Here is a 9,207-nt window from a genome sequence, read left to right as displayed (position 1 = left end):
ATGGAGGTTTCAGGGCATTCCTCTGTTCACAGTTCACTCCACCTTGATCCTTTGTCTAGTTCTTTTGATGAAACCTGGGGGAGTGGAAGGGGACAAATGGCCAGTGTCCCACTGCCTCTATAAAATACATTGTATTTAATCCCCTCCATGGCCCCAAGGCTGTTAGGTAAAGACTTAACACTTGTCATTGCTCATGTTCCCTGTAATAACCATGCTCATGCTGGCTGTGCCTGAGCTGCACACATGCCACCCCAGATAGGAGTCAGGAGGGGCCTGGGGCAGGTACCCACACCTAGGAGCTCAGAGGCAAGAGCCATATGGCCACTGCAAGCTCAGTCCTGACCTTATACACAGTGGGAGAATGGAGGTCAGAGACCTTACCATTAAAACAGTGCCTGAAAAAATATTTTTTAGACCTTTACCACCACAGGCTGTCAATTGCCTACCCATGGCCACAACATGTCCACTGGGATGGATTAGCTTTGATGGGGTTGAATTGGATTGGATTGGACAGAGAGCAACAGACATAGTGCCCCACTATGCAGCGCCAGCAAAATCTAATTATCTGCTTCTCTGCTTTTAATCTATCAGTCTAACTTTCTTTGTCTTTTAATCACTTCCAATAAACCTCAGTGATACTTTTCTTTAGTCTTTTCATTATGTTTTTCTTATAATATAAATGGATGTCATGGATTTATATCTGCTTGCGGCGAGCAAGGAAAGCAAGCAGCCAACTCAACGTGAGTGATAGAGCAAGCTTCAGCTTTATTTTTAAGTCACAGCGCTTTTATATGCTCTTGTAAACAAGCTTCAACAATTACTTAATACGGGTTGCGACACCTCCTTAACAAACAGTCTATTTCTGTACTTCGTGCCTAAATTCCTTGCTCTTGTTTATCGTTTGCTCTCAAGGCCGAGAGATATCCCTGCCTTTCTTGTTTGCTCTCAAGGCCAAGATATCTCTCGCCTTTCTTCCTCCTCCTGGTGACTTGCAGATTCTCTGTAATTTTCCATCAGCGGGTCTGATCTCTGTAATTTTCCATCAGCGGGTCTGACGCCGGGTCTGTAGTCAAGCTAATTCCATCGCATACCTATAATCCTCCAGCCCGCTTTCTATCTCAAACAACTTATCATGGGACCCACATGTGGATTCAAGCCTATAGTTTCCCACATTTCCCCCTTTTTCTTTTGTTCCTTGAGAAAGGAACACGGCACTCATACTTCTTTCCATCATTCATTGCATACATTGTGATATACAAGGAACACACATTAATACAATGATAAACAGTATAAATATCATTAGTCCCATCTGCAAAATACTCTTGATCCAATTGCCAATGCCCCATCCATTAAACAAGCTGTTAAACCAATGCCATGGATCATCCTCCCTAAGTTCTGAGACCCTCCTTCTTAAGCTCTCAATACTTGCATGTATTGATTCCGAGTGATCTGATAGATTCATGCAACACATCCCTTCACATTCAGCACACCCATGTCCTTGGGCTAAAAGCAAAAAATCTATGGCTGCGCGGTTTTGCAGCGTAGTGTGTCTTACAGAGCCTACATCTAGCAATAAATCAGATAATGCCTTTGATGTGGCATTTGTTTGCTTAGCTAGCCAACACCCAAGCTTGTTTAATGTCGTGAGGCTTTGAGCAACACCAACTCCAGGAGCCAAGAAGGAAGCAGCTATGATCTTTGCCGGATTCCAAAATTCAGCTGTAGAGTCACAGCTGTCCTCAAACTTATGAGTGCTCCTTTTGCTTCTCATCTTTCTATGATGTTGATAAATCATTGAAGTGTTAGGGGTAAGAAGCGTTAGGCGACCTATAGAGCAAGGCCCTCCCTTTATATGTGACGGGATGCCAGGCCAAGCCCGATCTCCACAAATTAAAAACAAACCTGCAGGTAGCGCAATAGGCATATTGCTAGAGCGTGATATATTTGCAGAGGTATAGTTACACCAAGCACTGGCATTTTTATATACACTTAGGGTGGCATTCACAGGCCAAGAAAGAGACTGATTTCGCCCCATATAATTAAAGTATAAACAAGCATCCATTGACAAAGAACCCAATAGCTCAAGCTCTTGTGGCTCAAGATTAGTTTGAGGGCGATGGACTGCCCAACCGTCCCAATTATTCACACAATTCTGGGGAGTATCACAAAGGCTTCCTAAGTGTGGTGTATTTTGTGGTATCACTAGCGTCCAATTATCAACCGGCACTCCAACCAAACAGGTGGAGAGGGGATTTCCTGGCGATGACAATGATAGGCAGATGGAATCTTGGCCTGTTAGATTTGCCAGGGTAACCCATACATTCTGTTTTGGCTGGGGCGGTATGTATATGCCCTCAGTGATTCTTATCACGATACTTACGATGACTAACGGGAGTACTCTCGTGTACATTTTTTCTTTGTCTTTTCCCAGTGCTCCGGTGCTACTTCCCATATTTCAGGTACCTGGTTCTTTACAGCACACTCTTGGCGCGGCACTAGCAAAGGAGCACTATTGATTTGTCTGATCCAGTCAAGGGTGTGCAATTCATATCGTCTAAAACCCTCTACTTCGTGGCCTGTGATGATTAAAACCTTATGTGTCTGTAATTGGTGATAGTAGCAACTGTCACACCACCTCCTAGCTCGATGGGTTTTTACCCACCTGCGCTGGTATCATTTGACACTAACGGCTGTGCCAGCTGTTGTATCGGTACAAGTTGTGCAAGTCTGCTGCCTTTTGGTATACATATAGGGGGAAAGGCAGTCTGTGCCACGATACAAATTTCTCCTTCATAATCACAGTCTATAACTCCAGGCAGAACAAACAATCCTTGCAAGCCGCTTGACGACCGTCCAAATAATAATGCTCCACACGCTTGCCCATTGATTATCAATGGGCCCTTTATTCCTGTCCTGATCTTCTGTGGACGAGTGTCTATCAAAGTGACATCTACTGCTGTTGCCAAGTCCAAGCCGAGGCTTCCTCTGGTGGCGGGTTGCAAATTGGAAGCTGGCCGGAGTTGCTCGGCATGACTGGTGGCGTGGTGACGGAGTGCTGATAAGTCACTGGAGCCGCTATTGGTGTCTGCGCGCTGCGACCCCGGGCGCTCAGCTTCCCGTTTCCCGAGCGCCGGCAGGCAGCTGTATTGTGGCTTTGAGCCTGGCAGTGTTTGCACCATAAGTTAGCTTCACTGCACTGTCTCTTCATGTGTCCTGCTTTTCCGCAGCGGAAGCATCTAAAATTAGCTGGCCCTCTTTGGTTACTGTTAGGGTTTTTGGCTGGACCCAATGGGGCGAGAGCGGCACAAACTTGTTGCTGAACCTGTACCATTCCCTGCCCAACTTCCCTCAATGCCTCAACTAACGTAGCTTGAGGGCCGGTAGGTACTCGACTCATGCGCTCAAGCATCACCTCAATGCCTGCGTCTAGGGGAAGTGTAATTAAAATACTTTTAGTAGCATGGTTGGAGTTTTCCATAACACATTGACGCAGCAATGGGCCCTTCATAAACTCAGGTAAGTCGGCACGATTTAATGCTTCTGTAACTCGATCTACAAATGTGGCAAAAGGCTCTTCCCTCCCTTGCTTAATCGACATGTAAGAAGGGGTGATTGGTGCTGTTTTGACGCGCTGTAAGGCGTCCCTTGCTAGCTTCATTGATTCTCTTAATACATCAGGGCCTGTCTGCATTTGCATGTCTAGGGACGAGAAGGGTCCTGTTCCCATAAGTTGCTCTACTATTACTCCTGCTAGCGGATCGTTTTGCTGGCGCTGGGTGTTTGCCGATCTATCACATAGGGTGTGCCAGTGAGCCTGCCATAAAAGCTGCTGTGACTGTGTCAATATGAACTTCATAATGTTTTTAATATCCTCGGGACAAAGCAGCCCGCTTCCCCAAATGTAATTTAGCATCTGTCTGGTCGGCTCACTGTGTACACCCGATTCGCTGACAGTACTTCTCAGCTGGTTCAAGATTTTCCAATCAAGAGGATTATGGTGTGCTAATAAATTTTGATTGTTAGCAGGGTCCGGTTGATAGATGACAGGGAAAGCCTGAGCTAGCAAGTCAGCAGTCTCTAGGTCCCCATTTTGTAATGCCTCTAACCCGATTTTCTGCCAGTCAACTCGGCTGCGCACACTAGGCACAGAACGGTGACTAGACGGCGTGCTCGGCTTATTTTCCTCCACCGGAGAGACTACATCACATGAATTTTCAATATCTTCACCTCCCTTTCCCAAGCTTATTCCTTCTCCGCTAGTTTCTACAGATGTAGATCTACCAGGAGGGGGAGGAGGAGGAACAAGGGGTCCTCGAGGTACAGTAACTGGGATCCCCGAGAAGGGAGGCGAGGGATTGTCTAAGCCAATTCCAATTTTTCCAGCATTGGGGTCACAGTTGTCTAGCCGATCAGAGGTGGCTGTTGCTAATCTTTTTTCAGTTTTATATTTTTTCATACAGTTAATCACTTCCCGCCAAGGTTTCATTAGCTTTTTCGCTGTCTCATCGTCATCTATCACCAAGTCCCACAAACAATCACCATAGGCTCTCCACTCCTCTACTTCAAAAATCGACTCCGGTTCTTTAAAAAACCCTTTCGCTTTGCCCACTGCAACTAGCCCTGACAAGTCTTTTAACTGACTTACTCCCCACTTTTCTAAAAAGCGCTTTAATAATTCAAAAGCTACCTCGACCTCCATCGCCCGATGTGAGGATAAATCAGCGTCGTTTGTACGGCTCTCGCTCCCGGGTTAGCTTCAACTGCGGAAAGCGGATCCCCTCTTGAATTCCGAGGTTGGGTCCAGGCCGGAGGGTCGGAACGTATCAGGAATGATGCATAAATCGACTCCTCTTTTGCCCCCTGGCTGCCGTCTGCCAGTGCGTATCCGTCTCTCGCTGCCGTATCAGAAATAGTCCTTTTCAGGTCCCTGTTCGGGCGCCAGTTGCGGCGAGCGAGGAAAGCAAGCAGCCAACTCAACGTGAGTGATAGAGCAAGCTTCAGCTTTATTTTTAAGTCACAGCGCTTTTATATGCTCTTGTAAACAAGCTTCAACAATTACTTAATACGGGTTGCGACACCTCCTTAACAAACAGTCTATTTCTGTACTTCGTGCCTAAATTCCTTGCTCTTGTTTATCGTTTGCTCTCAAGGCCGAGAGATATCCCTGCCTTTCTTGTTTGCTCTCAAGGCCAAGATATCTCTCGCCTTTCTTCCTCCTCCTGGTGACTTGCAGATTCTCTGTAATTTTCCATCAGCGGGTCTGATCTCTGTAATTTTCCATCAGCGGGTCTGACGCCGGGTCTGTAGTCAAGCTAATTCCATCGCATACCTATAATCCTCCAGCCCGCTTTCTATCTCAAACAACTTATCATGGGACCCACATGTGGATTCAAGCCTATAGTTTCCCACATCTGCTATCAGACAGGGTTATGCTCTAATTTATAAGGGAAGACAAAATTATGCAATAACAGGCATTATATATAGGATATAAAACGTTTCCCTTTCTCATTGCTTGAAGATTGAAATTATTATTTTTTTTTGGTGGCTGATGACTTTCACTGAACCCAAATGAAATCAATTAGTTGCAGGAAGACTGTGAAAGGTGTAGAGAACTTGGGACCAATCCTTTGTTAAATTATAAAACTGTTCACTCTGTTTTCATTTGAGAGAATAAGTAAGTATATTATACAGTTTTCTAAAGGCTTTAAATCAAAGAAATCCCTCAGACTATCTTAACACTTGGAATTTACTCTGTGATTTGACTTCATTGGTTTCTGTTGAGCATGACTCCTTCCTAAAGATCTGCTCTGCTTTCTGTCTGTTTCCTTTCTCTCTCTTCTCCTTTGTCAATAGAGGCATAACTTTTTTCCACAGCATGACTCAAAATTTGAAGCAAGCTCTTGATTTGGGGGTGTTTTTTCCCCCAAGCACTCCATTCTACAACTGGTTGCTTGATCATATACATCTTAAATTCTGCCTTGTCTCGTTACATATTTTTTGCTCTCCAGTGCACTATCAAGGAGATTTCATGTCTTTGCTTTTCTCTTGTAAGCTGCATGGAACCTGGTTCTCAGGCTCAACATTGCTGCCAGAAGTCCTCATGTCTGCCTTCCTGTGGTCCTCTACCATTGCCATTGCCAAGAGCCAAAGCACTACAAGATGGGATCCAAGTCCACAGGGCTGAGAGTACTTTCTGAAGGTTTCAAACATCAGCCTCAAGATATATAACATCATAGAAAATAACTAAAGATCTAAAGCTAAAATTAGACATTCAGTTCCATGCTTGCAATGGAATAATTCTTCCTGGGAAAATCAGAAGGCTGTTGAAAGCCCTTACTGTTACCTGCTGGTGAACTCAAAGAGCAAGAACGTGGGCTTAAAAGCCTTTCTCTTGCCAAGTGAAGCCAGGGGAAATTAAGACAAATAGTAAAGGGGTATCTTCCATCCCAGAATTGTTATTCAGGCCCATGTTTCTTCTATGGGAATGTAGCGAACTGGAACTGAGCTCATGCTTGTCATTTAACGATTTCATTGGGGTTGATATGAAGCTTTTCCCCTGGGTCAGAGCAGAAGATGTTTAGACAGGAATACCTAGGCCATGCTCTGCTGTGGCTTGAGAAGATACAGTCTTCTCTGTTGAGTCAGCAAAAAGTTGAATGTTTTCTAAATGTAAGACTAAAATATGGATGAAATTCCTGTCAAAGTGTTTAGAGCCCCAAAATGCATGCTTCTGTGACTCCAGCTGGGAATAAGGATACAAAGAGAGCTGTTTTCTCTTTCTTCATAGCCTCTGGATGGGAATAGAGGAAGATATTAAGTTTGTCCAAGAAACAGTGGGCATTAAACTCTTCAGTTTTCACCGTTAATATTTCACTTGAAACAGTAACCAAGAAAGCAAAGCTTGAACACTCAGGTTGATTCCACAGAGACTAAATTAAATTTACTGTTTATAAAAAATGTCTGTGTTGCAGAGAAATGTTTAATCCATTGGAAAAATAAATTAACACAAAAAAAAAGAGCAGGAGGAAATCCAAGAAAAACTTAGAGCTGTGACTATTTGTAAGGACAGGACATTAAGATGTTCATCAGAACATCATGATCATAAGATGTTTTTCATCTCTAAAGGAAAGTAAGTTATCAAATGTTATGTGTGCATGCATATATATACATAATGTTGTTGTATGGATACATAATCTGTTTGGAACAGGCTTTTCAAGAAGCTGTTATTTATGGATTTTTCTACCAAGCTGGAAGAAAAAGCTTGAACTGGTTTTGCAGCTTTAACACTTCCTTTTCCATCTTTGAAGAGGTCCCCTAAAAGACTAAAAGCTAAATCTATTGCCTCTGTGTGACTTTTAGAAACAGCATAATGATATGAGTGGCTAGAGAAAAAAAAAACAAAACATTCCAACACAGTGAAGAGGCCAGATATTTCAGGAACAAACAGAAATGAGGAAAAAAAAAGTGCAATTTTTTGTATGAGATGGATTTCTTTTTCAGGACTGGATTTTTTAGCTCATGCTGCTCTGATGGCAGGAAGGAGATCTGGACCCAAAACCTATGCCTACAATGCTGAACAAAGCATGCCTGAAGTTGCTCCCTGACTCTAAGAGCAAGTGGTATGGAAGAGCCTGTATCCATACTATTAAACTCTCTTACCCTGTAAAATAGGATGCTGCATCTATAACGCACTTGGGAACAGTCCCTGGCTTAAGCTAGCTTCTGAACTGTGCCTGAATATCATTTGGGAGAGCACTATTTGGCCAAAAGCAAGCCAAGGGGCAATTCAATAATTTAACAATATAAGTAATCAAGTCCAGTGATGTGCCCTGGCACTGCTTAATTTATTAGAGCAGACACAGCTGACATGGCCAGCTGCTGATCCCTTAATAGCACAGAGAAAGCACAGATGGCCTTGGACTGCTCTCCTTTTCAAGCAGGGGTGCCGGGAGCGTGCTGAAGCATATGCAGCGCTTCACTGGGGGCCAGAGGAAACCCGTTCAATGCAGAGCAAGCCAGGGCTCATGCTGGTAGCGAAGTTGCTGCTTTCCAGCACTGCTGCCTCCCTCCCCTGCAGGGCGGGAGGGAGGAAAACAAGCCACCCTTTACTTGGTCCCAAGTCCGTGGAGGGCTGGAAGATGCTGCCGTAGCCTGCTGGGACACTGGAGGAGGGACCAGGGTTGGCAGGGGTCCTTTATGTACGGCAGCGATGGTCCATGACCAAGGGTCAGAGACAAAGCTCTCTGTGCATGGAGACAGAGCCTCCCCTGCCCTGCTGTGCTGCTGGGGTTTACTCACTCCAGCATAAATATTGAAGAGGGCTGCTTTGGTATCTGGCTTTTGGTTTATAAAAAGATATAAATCCTTCACTGCTGAGAAACACAGTTCATACCAGGCTTGGGAACTGCTCCTCTCACCAGGGCACAGCGTGCAGCTGCAGGGAGGGAACAGCCCTCTCCAGCAGGCAGTGTGATCCAGAGGAGCTGGGTCAACCAGAGGCAGCAGCAGGAGGGACCCTGAGAACCACAGCACCCGCTTTTCCAGGTGGCAGACACTTACTGAGGAGTGGGGAGGGAGCCACTGGGACCTGAGTGTCCCTCAGGAAAAACCAGAAACAGCCTTATGGGAGAGGCTGCACTATGTACTGCGATTTTCATTTCTTAGTGCAGTTCTCAAAACAGGTGGCTTGCTTTGTTCCTTTGTAAGTGTCTTTGGTGCATGTTTTTAAAAACTTATCTCCTTTTCAATAGAATAGTTTCACTACTGGACTACTCTGACCATTAATTTTTAAACAGAATGCCTGGAAAGGCAGCAATTACTCTTTGTAGGTCACTGGATAAAAAACTACTTTTTCTTTAAGAGTCCAGATTTGTAATAAACTAAAACACAAACATTTAAATGACATAAAAAATTAAAAGAAAGCCATGCAGGGCAGCCATGCATAGACCAGCTCCCAATGTGAGATTCAAAACGCAACTATTTTGTGTCTCCCCCTGTTTATGTCTGGAAGGAAAATAGCCAGCCCTGATTCAACAGTCGCTCCTTACTTGGGCCACAGCACACTGCTGTGAAGCCTCCATGGATGAGACCCATGCCATGGGCCTCAACTCTTTTTCAACCATCCAGTTAAGATTGACATTCCAGGCCTCTGGTCACCACTGAGGGCTGACCCTCATCACTAGGGTCCAGCTTCATGTCTATCACAGT

At 44.7% G+C, this 9,207-nt stretch overlaps 1 long non-coding RNA gene across 1 annotated transcript in view; it reads left to right on the top strand.

The window, feature by feature from the left end:
- The first annotated feature begins 2,391 nt into the window (after positions 1-2,391).
- The window catches only part of LOC142058512 (uncharacterized), a 287,316-nt gene continuing 280,500 nt past the window's right edge, over positions 2,392-9,207 (top strand). Inside the window, exon 1 of the long non-coding RNA XR_012661016.1 lies at positions 2,392-2,404. This is a non-coding gene — a long non-coding RNA (uncharacterized LOC142058512). The remainder of the gene's footprint in view (positions 2,405-9,207) is intronic.

The sequence above is a fragment of the Phalacrocorax aristotelis genome, chromosome 1 (assembly GCF_949628215.1).
Source record: "Phalacrocorax aristotelis chromosome 1, bGulAri2.1, whole genome shotgun sequence".
Classification (NCBI taxonomy): Eukaryota; Metazoa; Chordata; class Aves; order Suliformes; family Phalacrocoracidae; genus Phalacrocorax; species Phalacrocorax aristotelis.
Note: the sequence above shows the minus strand (reverse complement) of the source record. Positions and strands in the feature narration are given on the sequence as shown.